General features: G+C 41.9%; 1 protein-coding gene and 1 long non-coding RNA gene across 11 annotated transcripts in view; one reads left to right on the top strand and one right to left on the bottom strand.

The window, feature by feature from the left end:
- SKAP1 (src kinase associated phosphoprotein 1) overlaps window positions 1-18,010 on the top strand; it is a 308,856-nt gene that overhangs the window by 268,108 nt on the left and 22,738 nt on the right. The window lies entirely within an intron of this gene.
- On the bottom strand, window positions 11,174-15,495 carry LOC310662039. Its single transcript, XR_014504217.1, has 3 exons — window positions 13,923-15,495; window positions 13,269-13,428; window positions 11,174-12,189 (listed from the first exon to the last, which is right to left on the bottom strand). It is a non-coding gene; the product is annotated as an uncharacterized lncRNA (long non-coding RNA).

The raw sequence follows: 18,010 nt of genomic DNA on the forward strand, positions 1-18,010 counted from the left end.
TGCACAGGGGGCCACTGGAATTTGAGACCCCAGACTCCATCACTGTTTTCCATAGCTCCCAGTTTTCTGAGGGTATTGAGTGGAGATGCTGGGTCTGATGGGCCAGCATAGAAAACATACCACAGATAGAATATTCACATCACCTTGCATCTTGTTATAACCTACCCTGAGGTCTTGGGACAAAGAGTTGGATGTAAGTATGAAAAATAAATAAACAAAATTATTAAATATTCTCACATAGGCTTTTCCATTCAAATCAGTTCAGACATTCATTTTCATCAAGCAGTGAGAAATAAAATGTTTACATAAGTGGTGGGGGATTGGCTCTAACTGGTGAATCATATCCTGGCCTCCACTTTGTAGGTGGGTAGGTCATCAGGTGACAACTTCGGAGGGGCTTATTGTCCGTGCTAGTCAAACTCCACTTGCCAAGAAGTCATTGGACGTGAATTTTAAGCATCCAGTTGTTCCTTTGCAGTTGTGTCTTTAACTGCTCCATATCTGATGTTATCTTGGGATGTAATTAAGCCAGAGGTTCCCCTTTCCAATTTTCCTACACCTATGAACCATCCCTAATACACATACACAATTTAAAACGATTTTCACTACCAAATAAATGTGTTGCAAATTATATTTGGGGACACACATTATCATAGGTTTATGTATTATTTTCAGAACAGAACCAGCCAACACAACCAACACCATGTCCCAGCTAATGTCATGCCAACCTAGAAGAGGGTTGACTTGTTAAGTTTGAAATAGAAAAGGGATGAGGAATCAGACTTAGACTGGACAGCCCTTCAAATAGATGGCTGACCTTTGTACAGTAGAACACATGGCCATCCTAATTAAGAGGGTTTTTACTAACATTAATGTCATATACATTTACATACTTATAACATTAAATGTCAGATAATTGTGATAATTCAGTTTCTTCATTTTCAAGACTATTGCTACCTCTTGGTTCCATCCAACTAGACATTATGAACATATAATGGTTTTCCAGTTTTCAGTCATCCATTCAGTTTATAGATGTCCATTCCATTGCCAGTATTTAGCTTGAATAGAGGTGGAGGAGAATTTTGTTCGGTCCACATTTTTAAGCAGACTCATCTAATTCACAACTCTTGGACTAAGGCATGATTTGGAGCATAGTTGTTCTTTGGATTTCTCACCAAATTTGTAATACAGTTCTCAACAAACATGCCAATATACATATTTTAGGATAAAATATAAATCAAATGCATATTTAAATACACACTTTGTGATAAAATACATATTTAAATACAAACTCTGTACAGGTTTTTTATTTCAGAGATTCACAGATTAATGTAGAAATTGGATAGAAGCTTATGAATGACCACATGGGATATTGACACAGACAGTAAATAGAATAATCTGCCCATCCCTATTGTGCAGTAATTAATATTTGTAATCACTTATTTGAGTCTACCTGGGACTACCCCTTCACAATAATTTAGTAATGTCACCACAGCAGTTCTTGGCAATTCTATATCCATTTTTATTAACCATATATATGCCAGAATGTTACATTTTCTAGAATATACCATTCCCGAATCCTAAAGTATTTGTTTGTTAAAGGCCTTCCACATTAATACCGCCAAAAATTAAGATATATCAAACATCTATATGTGAAGGAACATGCATGCAGTTCAATAGTGTCTGACTTATTTCCCTCCCTCACTCCCTCCCTTTGACATGAGACTATGACCTGGTTTTAACTCCCTTCAGTGGCTCCGGTTTGGAGCTCCAGCACAACTTCTTCACGTGTAACCAATTGGTCCTGAGTGTCTTCCTTTCATAAATTATTTTGCATGACAACAGAACTCACCTATGGCCATCCAAGAAACCGAGGCTTAATAAAGCTTGGTGGTGTGGGGGTGGGGATAGTTAGAGAGCAAGGAAGGGGGAGCGAGAGAGGGGGGAAAGGTGTTTGAAAAGCCTGTTCACTCAGCTGCATTTTAATTTCCTTTTCAATCTTGTCCCAATTAATTTTGCAGAATTAATCTCGCCGAAGCAAGCGTGGCAGCAGTGTAGAGGCTGGCTGGCTTTTTTCTTTTTTTTTCCTTTTAAAGCATTGCGGTCGCTGTGCCTTGAACATGAAATAGTAGCTAATATAAAAATCCATCTGGTGTTGTTTGGAATGCATGCCGTCTGCTGCTAAGGTCCTGTCTGACATTTTCGCGCATCAGCCGTGGGGAGATGTGATTTTGGGGCTGGGGGGTTAGTTGGCTGAGATTCAACAGTAAGTAGGCAAAATCTATCTGATCTTGCTACTGGGGCAAGAGGAACCAACAGCATGAACCCCATACATTTACTCTAAAATTAATTTTAATGGAAGCTGGGTTTTTTCCTCTTCAGCATTTTAGATAGTTCCACTCAGGAATGCAACCGAGGTCTCAAGTAGCACTGAAATGCAGTACTGCATTCAGTGTTGTCAAGTGCAAACAACAGTAAACATCCTGAAATCCTGTAAAGGCTCAGAATCTGTAGGATTTTTTTTTAATTATTCTGTTTGCATAATGAGCTCTTTTCACCAGTGACACCCAGTGGGCTGCATCACACATAACACAACCAAAAATCCAGATTTGCCACCAAGTGAACACGTCACAGTGAGTCTCAGAGCCAAACAGTATACACAGCAGCATACACCAGTAGCCCAATGGCCACTTCTAACACGTGAAAGCCACATGGGGAGTGGGCAATTGGGGGAGTTAAACCCTTTCCATGCCCTCTGTTTCTCCATTCCAAAACATACCCCAATTGACTTTGGCCTAACTTTACATGTAATGTGTAGTTTGGTTTTCATCACATTTTTAATTTACATTTTCAAATGTTTAAAAGCACTTTAGATGCGACCAGAAGCAGCTAACCGGGTGGAATGGAACTGCAACACTAGCTTCTGTGCTGGTGTGTTACTTACCAGGAGGGGGAGGGTAAAGTATTGGGGTGGTCAGCATGGTGCAAACTCACTGGCAGGAGTGCCAGATTTACTTCACTGGTGTGTTTGCACCACACTGACCTCCCTTCTATCTCACCCCTCCTTGTCTCCCTCCCAGTAAGCAAGAGCTGTTGACCTGCCAGATAGTTTTTACCCCGCATGACAAGCCACTTCTGGGTGTGACCTAAAAACAATGTGTGAAGCAGCATTAAAAGTCTATAGTGCAAGTCTGATTTTTATTTTTAATTTTTTTTATAGGGGAATTCTCAAGTTTTTATTTTGGCTATAAAATTGTGATTTAAAGTCTGCTAACTGGACTAAAATCAGTATGCCAAATGAAGGATTTTTGTGAGAATAAAATGGTGTAAAAGATGGTATAAATTGAATTTAGCAAAGAGTTACCTCACATTTTTTATTTGAAATAGATCATCAGAATAATAAATCAGCAGATTATTTAGAGGGGTTTTTTAATATCCTCAAAGTCAGTTTTTGAAAACATTTGATTTGATTCAAATATTCAAATTCTGAAAGTTTGTCAAATTTTATTTTGTTTCATCTCTGTTTGGAATGTGCCATTTTGCCAATATTATTAAGGAAAGTGAGATAGCAAAATACTTACTAATTCCAGGGTATGTTCTGGTCCCTGAAGTTTTCCTTTGATCTACAAATATGGGAATTTAAGCATTACTTGTAAATGTGCCCTAGACTTTGGTGGTTTTTCAGTCTCAAGTTTTTGTCTTCACTAGAGCCAGAAATAGTTTCTAAATATTGTGTTGGAATCCAAGTTGTGGGAATGAAAAGTGAGCTTCTGCAGTTCCAGCATTTAAATCTTGATAACTCAAGAGAGTGGTATGAATCAGGATGTGTTGATTCATGGCTCAGAGACATCCATATTGGGCTATTCACAAGACTAGTTCAACAACTGTAAATCCATTCATGTTGATTTCAACCTAGGGAAAAGAATTATGTGAACTAGCCCTCAGAGTCATGTAAGAGAAAACTGGGGGGCGGGGGGGAGCATTCAAACTGCCCCAGAGCTTCTACCAGCATGGCAGTATTAAACTGTTCAGCAGAGTGAAATACAAGAACCTGTACTTGAAAGCTGAATAGTCTTCACACTGAGACAATCCATTGTTTTGTGAAATTACAAGTGCTGAGGCTTAATCCTTTATGGAAGTCAAATGTTTGGGTGGGGTTGCTCAGCGCAACAGCATCCTTTGCATTTTTAGATGCACATGTAAGATGTTTTCTGAGTTCATATAAAAACATGAATGTGACATACCTGAGTCCTTGCATTAAACTATGCAACAAATATAAATATGAGGGGTTGAGGAGAGAAAGAGAACACTGGAAATCATAGCAAGTAAATGTAGTTCCACTCACCTGGGTTAGTTGTAATGAACTGGAGTAGAGAGTGGCATCTTAAAACAGTTTGGGGCTGACAAACTTAAGATGTGAGGCTGTCTTCTACTCCTATGTCCTGTTGCTGTGTTAAGTTGGATTGTACAGTGGTACCTCTGGTTACGTCCGCTTCATGTTACGTTCTTTTAGGTTATGTCCCGCGGCGACCCAGAAGTACCGGAAAGGGTTGCTTCCGGGTTTCGTCACCCGCGCATGCGCAGATGTGCAAAATGACGTCACTCGCATGTGCAGAAGTGGTGAATCACAACCTGTGCGTGCGCAGACGCGTCGCTGCGGGTTGCGCTCTTTTCATGTTGCGAACAGGCCTCTGGAACAGATCCCGTTCGCAACCAAAGGTACTACTGTACTAAAATCTAACTACCATCAGAACATCAGGTTGGATAGAAACCCGTTTGATTTCTCTTTCACTTTTGGTCTGGCAACAACCAAGGAGCCTTATAATGTCCTGCTAAAAATGATCATTCTTTTCACAATACTTTGAAACTCCTTTCACTAGGGAATGAGCACATTCCCAAAAGCAGTATAGATAAATATATGACCTTTCCATTTGGGCTGGCTGTTAGAAACCCATCAGGCTAGAATCATAGAACTGTAGCATTGGGAGACTAGGGACCCTGAGAGTCATTTATTCCAACCCCCTGCAATCTGCAGCTGTCCCGTATTGGGATCACACCCGCAACCTTGGTGTTATCAGCACCACGCTCTAACCAACTAAGCTGCGTTTTAATACTTGTTATATTTCAGTTCTTTAGTTAGATTTTAGGAGGTTTTGGCCTTTAAAAAGGTGTAACAAGGCAAAATTACATACTGTAGGCAGTGGCGGAGCTTCATGCTCTGCCACTGGGGGGCGGAGAGCAGGCAGGGGCGGGGCTGGCGCGCGTCCCGGGGGCGTGGTGTGCCACCCATAGAGGTGTGGCGCCCAGCGCAGGTGGGGGGGGCAGCTGCAATGGCACCCCACCCGGATCGTGCTGCCGGGGCCGGTGCGCTCCCGCTGCACGCCTCTTCCTCCGCCGGTGACTGTAGGGAGGGAACTGCAAGGATAAATGGCCATGAACATGTATTGGAGCACACATTTTGACCTCTAGAGGCCCAGCTTCAGTTTCTGGCATTGTTGGACTGGGGAAAGCCTTTGTCCTGGTACATTGGTGGATCACTAAAAGACTTAGAGTACAGACCCACAGCACAAATTTGTATAAAAATTGCATGCACTAATTTACAGTTGCAGATTATAGACTGACTTTCAGAGGGAAAGCTGCTCCATAAATAAAGTGGTTTTTATTTATTTATTTTTTACATTTAAAGGAAGGGGCAGAATTTCCACATACTTTCAAGTGGGTCTTTGCTAGAAACCTGAATCATTAAAAATAAATAAATGAAAACAGGAATTTCCAGGTTGCTGAATTCAGCACCCGTGACCAAATTTCACACCTGTTTTATACTGTCCCCCCCCCACAGGCATTGCTAGGTTATTAAAAGGTTCAGAGCATAAATGCATAGAGTGCCCCTGGGCAAATTAAGAAGATAGATATGTAGCTGAGGTCTCACCTGCCCTGCATTTTGCATCATACCCACCCACCCTGTAAGCAAAGGCTCTGACCATATTAAGACTCCAGCTAAGCAAAGTTTTAAAAACTAAGGTTTTTTAAAAGGGGGTGGGGGTGGGCTTGGCATGAAAGACGCATGGTCCACATGGGCTACCTCCTAACAATACCCCTGGCCAGACATAGGTAAGCCTACCATTGTGCTTGCTTTCCCTGTCTACACTAGATAAAAACATTGTCTATTAAATCTTCTAACATCTGCTAACTCACCCCTCTTGTCTGTGTGAGATGAAAGGTGGGTTTCTCATTTGTGCATAACCAGCATGTCTCAAAAATTCCAGCCTTGATCTTTCAACTTCTGGCACTACTGCCTGGCACAGCCTCCAGGATCCCTGGCTTACATTGCCAGCCGCAGGATAGGTGTAGCCTGCAGGTGTTTGACTGGCGCCATGAGGTCTGTGACAGGATGTCATGTGCTTTGTAAGCTTCAAGCCCTCCTCCCCTTTTTTTTAAGTGGTTCATCTTTTTTACTGCTGTGGCTCCGGCATTAAAACCTAGGCAATCTTCTTGAACACAGCAAAGCTGGAGAATTTGAGCTAAAAACACACCTCTGGCACAACTGATAAAGCTGTTCTGGAGCTCCTCACTAGCACCATTAACAGAGCAGTCAGTGGTTACGCTCAGCAACCTTAGCCAACTTGCAGCCTCAGGTGCTTTTAAACGACACTCAGGGCTTGTAGCAAACCTTACTAGTGTTAGCGGTCCGGCTTGGCACTAGTGTTGCCAGATGTCCCTAATTTTTAAAAAATACCTTCCCCTTAACATTTAGCACCAGCTAAATGGTGCTGTACAGAGCACCAGTGTGACACTGTCTCTGCCCCCAGAGGGCTTGCATTCTACAAAACTCCCACACTCCTATGGAAGAACTGCTGGATATGTTACTTTTATGTGTTCGTTTCCATAGAACCATGTGTATGTGTGCGAAAATTGCTTTGGTGTGATTTAAATATCAGAGCCTCATAACAAGGATTCTGAATGAGACGGAGAACCCATCTACCCAACCATCACCAGCATTATCCATATGAAAGTTGTGAGCCAGACAACAATGGCTTGCCTGAAGCCATCTGAGGAGCCTCACAAATAAGAGACTAACTAAATATTCCATGCAAATGAGTACAGTCAAACTCCAACATTTTTAAACAGAGGATACTTTAGACCAGAGATGTGGCAGGGGAAGGGAAGGGGACACCGGCTGACGTGTTCCAAGCATGTATACACACCTGTTGGCCTTTTTTTAATACAACTAAAAATGTTATGTGTGAAGCAGACAAATGTTTGGAAACATATACAAGATGAAAGTGTGCTCTTCAGAGACCAGAATAGTCTGTAGTTCCTTTCCAAGTGTACACTTAGTCACATAGTTTGGTTTGCGCCATGTAATGTGTGGAATAGATTTCTGTTAGGAGTTTTGCCCATGCTCAGAATTGTGTGATTATCATATTAGCAATCAGGGAGGAATTTTTTATCCCCAGCTCAGATTAGCCGATGATTTTAGAGGCTGTATTTTGAACTGTCTATGCTGTGTACTAGGCTCGTTCGCTGTCATCTAAAGCTTTCTGATCTGCAGATGCTTTTTAGTGTGGCAGGCTAATTGTTCATTTGCTTTCATTGTGGCATGATGTGAACCACCCTGTGATCTATGGGTGAACAGTTGTATACTACTTCTACTACTACTACTACTACTACTGCTACTACTACTACTATTACAGGTAATAATAATGATGTGTCCTGGGTTTTGCTGGGTGACTTGTGGCAGGAATAGGGACTAAAGTATGGGAAATGTTGCTTTTTGGCAAGCAGATGGCCTTGATCTTCAGCACTCTTCTCTTCCTATGATTCAGTTAAGAGCACACTGAATGGCCATTGATTGAGACTCTGTGGCTCCAAATGCCACTCATTTTTTAAGTCCTAGGATCTTTACCTCGACCCACCTAACACTTTAAGAATGCAGTCAGCAGCTTCCATAAGCATCCTGATTCAGCAAACACAATCTATATTTTCTCCAAATGTTGTTTCATGGGAGACAGACTGCAAGGCTACACAGAACTACAAATTCCTCCAGGATTTCTCTGAATTCCAAAAATTCTATCTTGGACATTCATTCTCAGCGAGTGCAGCAATATGTGTGCAATTCTCTGCAGGTCCAACAATATTCATTGGGTTCAGATCAGTCAGCCAGAGCACTGTTATGCTTTTGCTTCTTTCCTTAACTATTTGTTTCTAGAATAATATTACAAAAAACCCACTGTTCAGTCACTATAGAGCATCTCTTCCCCACCCCACCCACAACCAACTTAGCGTAGCTTATATACATTCTATAGCTGGATGATGATTTTAATACACCAGGATTTCCTTTTCATTGTGAATGACAAGCAACCAAATAAATAAATAAATTCCAGCATTTCTAATTCTCTCTGTTGCTTTAGGCGTCATTTTATTTCCGCAGACCCTTGAGTGAAAGGAGGAGGCTGGTGACATCTAGTGGTCTTTCTGAGGGAGTGCAGGGAGGGGAGAAGTATGGCGTTAGAGCTGGCAGAAGGGGGGGGGCGTAAGAACAGTCAGATGACGCTGTGATGAACCTTGATTTCAACTAAGACCATTTTCGCAAGTAGCACTTAAACCCACATATCATTCCCCCCCCCCCCCAGCATCTTGCCATTCTTAACAAGCTGCATTGCAATGACGAAAGACGTAGTCGTTGGCTGGGAGGGGGGTATTTTTGCTTCCATTAATAACCCCCACGGGGACAGGAGACTATAGAATCGGAAAAGGCCTGGGAATAGAATCTGAGGTCAGCCAGAAGGCAACGGTCATGCACCGGTCAAATTCAGGCTTAAGGCTATTTCCCCACCTCATATCCCCACTTCGAAAAGCTTCCCCTAACACAACCCCCCTCCATCTCCACCCTCAGACAAGAAGCAGCCATCCAGAAACAAACCCCAGGACAATTTATTCCTCCCATGTAATTTTCTATACATCGTTCTGTAAAAAGACAGAAAGGTTACAGGGCAGGGTAGGGTGGGAGCTGGAGCTGGAATCATGTGATTCTACCCCTCGAATAATCTATCGCTGCCCAATAGCTGTGCCATTCTAAAATTAATCTGGTTATAATCATATAAACGCCAGGTGTTTTTCACTCTTCTCCCTCCCATCCTAAATGCTAACTTGCCTATGGCAGGTTGTGTGATGGCGAGTTGGGTGCTCTTCTAAAATACGTGAACTCCTTTCCGAACTTGCAATTGCCCATCATTTCCCCTTTCCATATTCTCAGGTTGTCCCACTGTCTGCGAAAACAGTCTCGGTTGCTTACATCATACCCACACACTCTTTTTGATGTGAACTGTGATCTCCCCTGTCACCCATAAGTGTATACTGAAGGAAGCGATGGGTGGAAAATCCTTTTTTTAAATCACTGTTACTCCCTTGACTGTGAATATGTCAGGTTGTTTAAAAGGTGTCAAGTCACACAGAGCTTCTGCTCTTTAATCCATAGGTAATGTTAACATCTCTCATTCTCAACTGCTTTGGAGTATACAACTGACAGGCATTCATAGGGTGAGCAAAGGAGGTTCAGTTACACACACACACACACACACACACACACACACACGTCCGCTTTTATACTCTTGTGTTAATCAGTGTGGAAGAACTACTACCACCACCTGGTTCTGTAACTCAACAACTAATGCAGTTTGGAATCCCCACTATACCCATAAGCAGTCATTGAATGGCTGGAGGGTAGGGAATCCACCCTCAGGACCCTGTTTGTGACTTGAATGCTGCTAAATTTAATCTGCATTCAATTATCTTGGAATATGGCCGAATCATGAGGCAGCCAGGTAGCAGGTTTGGGTTGCCATTAAGAGTGGCGGAGTTGGAGATGGACAGATCTGACCTACTGGGAAGTTCTGCTGCGCAAGCCCCGCTAAAATGCATAGGAGCTGTCCTTCACAGTCCTTCACTTCAGCGATGCTTGCATAGGGAATCTTCCTAGTGGATTATTCACCGGGTTAATTGTTGGGAAAGAAGTGCCATTTGGATTTTCTATCCTGATCCAATCCTGTTTTCATCTTCCTAAATGGAAAAGCTGAGCTGGAATTTAGGATTCGAATTCAGCAAAGTAACCTGTTCAAGTTTTGCTCTTGTCTTCAGAGTAGAAAAATAGAATTGTCATTCAATAGCTGATCTCACCTGGATAAGACTGTGCCCATTATCTTGACAGGTATCATTAAGGCTAGCTTGCATTCCTCTCTATCTTCCACGTGGACATTTCCACATAGGCATGTTTTCTGGGCGTTGAGCTGCTTGTTATTTTTAGAAGCATAATTTGATTTAAAGAGACATCCTGTATTCCAGAATATTACAGTCCCTTATATGATATAATAAACAGCCCTTATACGAGTTCCAAATTTTATTTTTCTTTTGGTCTGGAAATGCGAATGATCCAGTACGCAAAAAGAACTAGGCAGACATGTGCAGGATTTTCCGGAGTGTTGTGTGTAATATTTTTATATAATATATATGTGCTTGTGTTTGCATGTGTGCCGTTCCCTCACCCCGTTTATTCTGTGCTGAAATTTATCATGGATGCTGTTAAAGTCTTCGTTCTTTGACAGAGGTAATAATAAATACACTGCTAAAGACAGTAGTTTAATTCCTTATACCTTCCAATCCGGCACAGAATAAACTCCATTCATCGCCGAGTAATTTTTTACCACATAAATCTTTAAAACGAACCGTTGTAGGCTGTTGAGGCTGAAATATTGCAAATTTATTAGTTATGCCCGTGTCGTAGTGGATTCGGTGCGTTTCCATTCGAATATATTATCGGGGAAATTTGTGTCTTTAAATGCGACGTTCCTTCCATTTTCCAAAGGCAGGTTTATAACAAGCAGCTCTTGGTGAAAACCAACTCTGCCTTTATTAGACAAAGATTTAGTTCTAAACACTTTGCTAATCTGCCCACGTTGGTGATGGGGAGAAAGGGGGCGATGCTTCAATGTGGCACCCTATTTAAAATTGGCATAGGAAAGCTTTTCCTCTTAACATTACTAATTATTGAAGGATGCTGGTTATTTCTTAGGAAGATGAAAGGAGGCAAACATTTCTGTTTAGGTTGCAGAGTTCAAAAATAGGAACCGCAAAAGGTTTTGTCAGCACAATATTTAGCTCAAACAACATCACAACTTCTTCCTTCCTTCCAACTTCGCAGGCGATTTGGAGAGAAAGAATTTTTGTAAATCCAATTATTGTCCGTAAAAAAGAAAAGAAAAAAAGAACCCATCAAATTCTTTAGAACTTCCTTTACTGTGCCAGAGCTTGGTGAGAAGGCAACTACACATTTGCAAAAAACTTGTTAGGCTTTAAAATTTTTATTTTTATTTTTTATCTCCTGGAGCTTTGGAATATAAATATGCATTGTCATTTAATTTGGCTGTGATAAAGAATTAAAAAAAAGAAAGAAAGAACAACAGTGGAAATCTCTCAGTGCGTTTAGAGAGCAGGAGATAATTATAAAACCATTTCCCAATCCGTGCGAGACGTGAGTAACATTTAAAAACCCGATTGATGTTGGTAACATTTAAAGTGGTTGGTGCCACGAAATGTCACATACGGTCTGGCTTTTCATTAGAGGAGAAGCAGATAGATTGATGGGATCGGGGCTTACATTTCTGGGAATAAAATAAGTTTGCTTTAGCCCCATAACTCCTTTCAAGTTTACCGATGTGGTCAAAGGGGGGGGGGCTGGAAGGGGAGCAGAGACTGGGGAAACTACTCTTGCTTCATTTGTGGAGATCAAAAATGAAAGGTATGAACTTCCAGAGCCTGCTATTGTACCAGAGTAGTAACGAATCAACAGTTTTGTGTTTTTTTAAAAAAAATAAATTAAATTAAAAGCAGGCTATTAAATGCTAGACAAAAGAGGCAAAATCCCACAGCCATGAGAACTATCATTCATAAGGAGCCGGGTTTGAAAGATAAGAGTCACACACACAATTAATATTCAAGCATTTCCCATCAAAGGAATTCTTTCTGCTATCAGAGAAACCTCAGAAGAGGGAGTGCTATAGACTTGTGTAACGGTGGCCCATCTTTTTCTTTTCTTCCTTTCTTTGCCTTTTCTTTTTTCTTTTTCTTTTTCCACGCCTGCTCCATCTGTAAATGAACAAGCATCTTGATTTTATGGCTCTTTTCTTTGTTAAACTGAGAAATGGAGGGTGAGGAGCAAAAAGAAAAAGAAAGAAAGACATGAGCAGACAAAACAAAACAAAAAAAGACCCCAAAAGATGATGATATTGAAAGCCTAAGTAACACTTTAATTCCACATTCATTTACGCTTTAGCGATGAAGTTGTCACAAGCCATAATGCAGTATTTAATTAAAGTAGCGCAAACGGATCTAGATATGTCCTGCGGTTGCTATCTCCAAATTATAGCTTATGCCGTCCCGGTTGTATTTATGAAACGGCAGTTTCGAAGGTGCAGCTGAGCTGATACAGAAAGTAAACATTTAAACCATAGCTGTCAAAAAGAAAAGAAAAGGTGATGCTTTTCTTTTCTTTTCCCCTTGCTCTGTTTCCTCCCTCCACTCCCCAAATTCTCCTTCAGTTCTCCCTTGTGCAGCAGAAGCATCTTGATTTTCACAAGGGAGAAGCTGTGGGGAATTTCTCTTTCCTTTATTTGACCTACAGAATCCTGGGAAATGGGGTAATACTACTACCCCTTCTTGCCGTGGAAAGTTTTGTCACACGCCTAAGCGTAAGAAAATAGCATCTCAGGGTACCTCCAAATGACAGGATCTCATGCACAGCTGAACAGGCAGGAGGTGCCCTAGAGAAAGGCAAATAACGTCCTCCCAGAGACGCACCTTCCCCTGCACTCATCATGGTGAACCAGCCATGTGAATGGCACTGTCCCCGTGGTCCCCATCAGACGTGTGGACTGGTGGGGACAAGCACCAGTGGAAGCATCCCACATGTCTGAGCCTCAGGGATCAAAAGCACTGAGTCGCTGCACCTGCTCCCCAAAATTAGGGCCATCTGGATTTCTCTAAGGCTCTATTTGTAGCTGAATGAGAGAAAAGCAGGCTTCTTAGAGCTGTTTCTTACTGTACCCAAGTGCAGGTGTCTCTGCTGAAACTTCCTGTTGCCAGAAAAAACCCCAAACCCACCCCACCTACATTTTAGCCTGCAAGGTTCAGGCCATTTCCAACAGAACATCTGTAGAGGGATACTTGTGGTAGAAGTCACTAGAGCAACATGGAGAAATCTGTATGAGGCTCACCAGAAAGGTTCAGTGAGGGAGATACTCAGATTTTGACATTGATGCCTTCTCTAGGGTGTTGGAGATGGGATAGATGGCTTTGCCCTGGGCTGGGGTTGCAAACTGTCAGGGCAGTGGACCTCACCACTCTTGTGTTCTTCTGCAGGATACTCAACAACACCTGGGAAAAGTCAAGGGCTCACTAAGATATAAACATGCCCCCCTACTGTACAAGAACTTGTGCTAAAAACAGGGGCATGGTGAGCAACTATTTCCATAATGGGGAATCTCAAATGTAAGATCACATGTGGTTCCTGTCCCCTGTTACATCATTGCCACTATTTTTGTCTTTCTTTTTTTGTCCTTGGGGGATGCTTTGTTGAATTGTGTTATTATGAGTTGGTAGAGTTGTCCCTCTTCACAATTCAACTTCTCACCCATTTCTCTGGAATTAAATCTCTGAAGGTATGGGGGTGGAGCATACACATCTTTGCTTCTGGTGCACATGCATGAATGTGAAGCCACGGTGCAGTGCACATCTTGCTATATCACACTCGCCGCAGCAGCTGCCGTGTGGTTTGAGCTACTGATAACCTGTCGTAGGGCAATTCTGTTTTTTCAGGGTGCTTCCACACTAGCTACTTGCTATGGAATAGCTATGCTCCGTTCACTCACTTTGTCTGGGGTGTCAGTATAATGTCAGCGTCCAGTTGTTGTTCTCTTCTGTTTTCGCCATGCTGCTTCTTTCTGCAGATTGCAGAAAAATTGACTTGAAAAGAAAAAGAATGCAACAGTAACGCAGTCTCCAGGTGTAGATCGCCTTAGCTCTTACTCTTCCATCTTTATAAGAGGTGCTGTTTTAACGTATGCAGTGACATGCTGAGTGGGAGAGCCTACTGCCACACATCAATTTCCGTACAATTTAGCTATTATCTTTTCTGGCAGCACCATTTTATCAGCATGTGTTTGGTTTCTTTAACTGAGCTCTTAAATTGCAATAAAATGCCTTTTTGCCTACATATAAATAAATAACCAAACGCTGAAATATTTGTACAATAGCGCTTAAATAAAAAGGGGGGTTTAGCACAATTAAAATTTTGCTGTGGAAAATCTCACACTATCTATCCTGGTCTTTTCAGTTGCTGTTATTTTACCAATGTGGTCTCTGTTCCCCCATTCTTACAATTTAGCCTAAACACTTTCAAGTATTTTAAACAAGTTATTGATTTTTAAATTTTATTTCAAAGTCCTTTAGAGCAAATTAAAAACAATAGGGGGAAAATTATTAATGAAATTACATGCTCAGATGAATGGCTTCTTTTCTGCCCCAGTTGTTATCCACTAGTGTGGATGGAAGATAGTGTGATGTATTCACACAAAAGGGCTATTCTCACCCCACAAGTGTGGAAAGTCCCCTGCAATTCTACAGTGAAAAAGCAGTGATTGGGTAGTGATAGAGGCTGCCAATCTGGAAGCACCTTTTTGCTTCTTAGCCTTCTTAATCTAAACAACAGGCATCATGCTGGCTTTTGAAATGGTGGACAGCAGACTATTGCAGAGTAATTGAATGCAGTGTAACAATGGCAGAAAAGAACATTAATGTGTAATAATAAGCAGGGAAAGGAGAACATGGGCAATAACCATTGGTATGAAAATCGGGCTGATACAAGCATATAAAATAGAAAATATTGAAGGATATGGGGCCATGGCTCTTCCCTCTCCTCCCCCCTACCAGCTCTAATACCTTTATTACTACTTGTCTTGGTGAGAGAGCCCAGGTTCCCCCCCGCCAACTTACTACAGAGTAAATATCAATTCACACTGTATTCTATATAGTGGCTACCACAAGCTAAGTTCCATACGAGTTCAGTATGGTATCTGCATTCATTGATAATGCAGATTTCATCTTGCCATGTTGATATTCAGGTATTCAGGTATTCATGGTGACATTCAGATATTCAGGAACAAACACAGAAATAGAATCCTCCTCCGTGGTGACTTTAACCACATTGTGAGAAGGAAGACGGTCACCTCCAACCTTGCTGTTAAAAGCCCAGCATTATCCCAGCTCGCTTTTCCAGAATTCTCACACCCTGACTGGATTATGGTGATATCAGTGCATGGTGATTTCTCCATAGCTGGAGCTGTAGATGCAACAGAATGAAGATTGTTGAGATCTGAACTGAAAGAATGGACTGTACCATTTCAGGCTTCATGGGGGGAAATCTGAATGCTCCCCTATGTAAAACAAAAACTACAAAATACCTCCAAACAATGTCTCTGATATGCTAGTTTTCTACTTGTGGCATTGTTTTTAATGTGCTGAAACATTTGAAAAAAGGCAGAAGGCTTGCAACTTAGTGGTAGAGCATGTGTTTTGCATTCAGAAGGTCCCTGCTTCAACCTCCAGCATCTCTGAATAGGGCTAAAAGAGCCCTCTGTCTAAAACCCTGGAAAGGATGGCTTAGTGTAAGGCAGCTTCCTATTTCCTACATCTTTATATTCCAGGACTTAACCACCTCGGGCTTCTGTATGTGTATTTATTTTTATTTGTTGGTATATTTTTATACCATTTTTCAAACAGTTCTTCAAAAGCAGCTCCCATCTACCAAAAAGATGAGACAAAGGCCCTTCCCTCAAGGCTTACAAACTAAATGAGTAAATTCAGCCGAGCCCACATAGCAAGCTTTTAGATGACTATTGCCTGAATCCATCGCCCACATGTCACAGCTGAAACTTCTTCTCAGATATTTTCCAGATTGTTACAGGTTGCAATATACACAGCAGTAGGAATAGGGAAGTGTGGAAGAGTACTGGCAAAACATTATGAAGTTCCAGAAGAGAAGCATTCTTTGCAGGCAGGACTGGCTAGAGTCAGTTGGATGCCTGCATGGAAAACTCAAATGGTACCCCTACTCAGCACACATTGACATGGAGCACAATCCATGGGGAAGTTCTCCAGCGCAAGCCTCATTGAAATGGATGGGAACAGTGAGAGAGCAGCACAGGACAGCTTTCCCTTATATATTGTGGCTCATGGAGTAGATCTATTTACTTGCCCTCAATAGCATTCAACTATCCCCTAATAAGGGATGCGGGTGGCGCTGTGGGTAAAACCTCAGTGCCTAGGACTTGCCGATCGTATGGTCGGCGGTTCGAATCCCCATGGCGGGGTGAGCTCCTGTCTTTGGTCCCAGCTCCTGCCCACCTAGCAGTTCAAAAGCACTCTTAAGTGCAAGTAGATAAATAGGTACCGCTTTATAGCGGGAAGGTAAACGGCGTTTCCGTGTGCTGCGCTGGTGCAGGCTCACCAGAGCAGCTTCGTCACGCTGGCCACGTGACCCGGAAGTGTCTCCGGACAGCACTTAAGCGAGATGGGCGCGCAACCCCAGAGTCGGACACGACTGGCCTGTATGGGCAGGGGTACCTTTACCTTTACCTTTTATCCCCTAGTACAACTAGTTTTTGAAGAGAAGACACAGTGGAATATTCACCAGCAGTGTGAGCCAAGCTTTCAATGACAAATGTACTGTCCAACAAGATAAAACACTAGGGGTGGCATTCAACTATATTTTACTCAGAACAGACCCACTAAACTCAATGGGACAAGTTGGGTCCATTAATTACAATGTTTCTACTCTGAGTAAAACTTAGTTGAATACCGCCTTGGGTCACCTGCCAATTTTCACCTTTCTCTCATACTTCAGGTGGGCTTACTGCTTCAGTTTTATAAAGCACATATATATTTATTTTCCTCACAAAATATGTATTGGCAACATCGCAGGCATTACCCAATTTACACCATTCATTCATGCCTTTTTCTGCAAGCAGACCTCCCCCAGCCCCACAAGCTCAACATTGGAGATATATTTGTACTGAACAAAATGAGGATGTTTCCAAACTCCATTGCCCTACAAATCTATCTTCTTCTTCCATAGGAAAACCATTTCTAAATGTAGAAGATAATGCAATTATAAATTCCAGGCAATGTAGAATTACAGAAAGCAGTAAAATACTTGGGTGAAGTATGGGTTTGAATTTCATTGTGGCTTCTGACATTATTTTTCACCATCCCAGGACTTGTGCTGGACTTGGGTCATGCTAGCTGCTGAAAGCATAAGCTTCTAAACACAGAGCTGACATGGTGGAGCAATTATGTGAAGTTTGTCAATGTGTCTGTAACTCGGGTGGGCTGCTAAGTGTAGTGGCTAAGTGTGTGAGCTGCAAACTGGAAGCCGTAGTGGTCTTTAGCAGCACATTCTTTTTCAGTATGTATTTATATGCTACTGAATGAACTTAGTACTGTTCCAAAGAGGCTTGTGCCACTGTATTCATTTTCACTATAACCTACAAGCATAGCTACCCAGCTAGATGTTGATGCAGCATGTTCATCTCAAAGAAAATGCTTCCCAGTGGTTAGTCACATTTCATGCTAAATTAGTAATGTACAGAAACTCCAATTGCATGGACCTGCCAGGTCTCATGGTGACTTCCTATGGCAATGTCAGTGGCTCTGAGGATAGTTCAGTGCAGGGATGAGACATGACCACAGGATCTGGGCCATCCATACTTTTGGGGCTTCTCATGTGATATAAAGCTTGACCACCTGGAAGCTATTCCTTAGCAGTACTCACACCATATTGACAACAATCTCTTATCTATAATAAGAGTGATGGGACTGTTGTCAGGATAACTGAGACTAGTTGCTAGACATCGCATCAGAATGAAATGGGGCACATTTTTTAATATTCCCCTCCAAACAC

The sequence above is a fragment of the Podarcis tiliguerta genome, assembly GCF_965153285.1.
Source record: "Podarcis tiliguerta genome assembly, chromosome: 13".
NCBI classification, from domain to species: domain Eukaryota; kingdom Metazoa; phylum Chordata; class Lepidosauria; order Squamata; family Lacertidae; genus Podarcis; species Podarcis tiliguerta.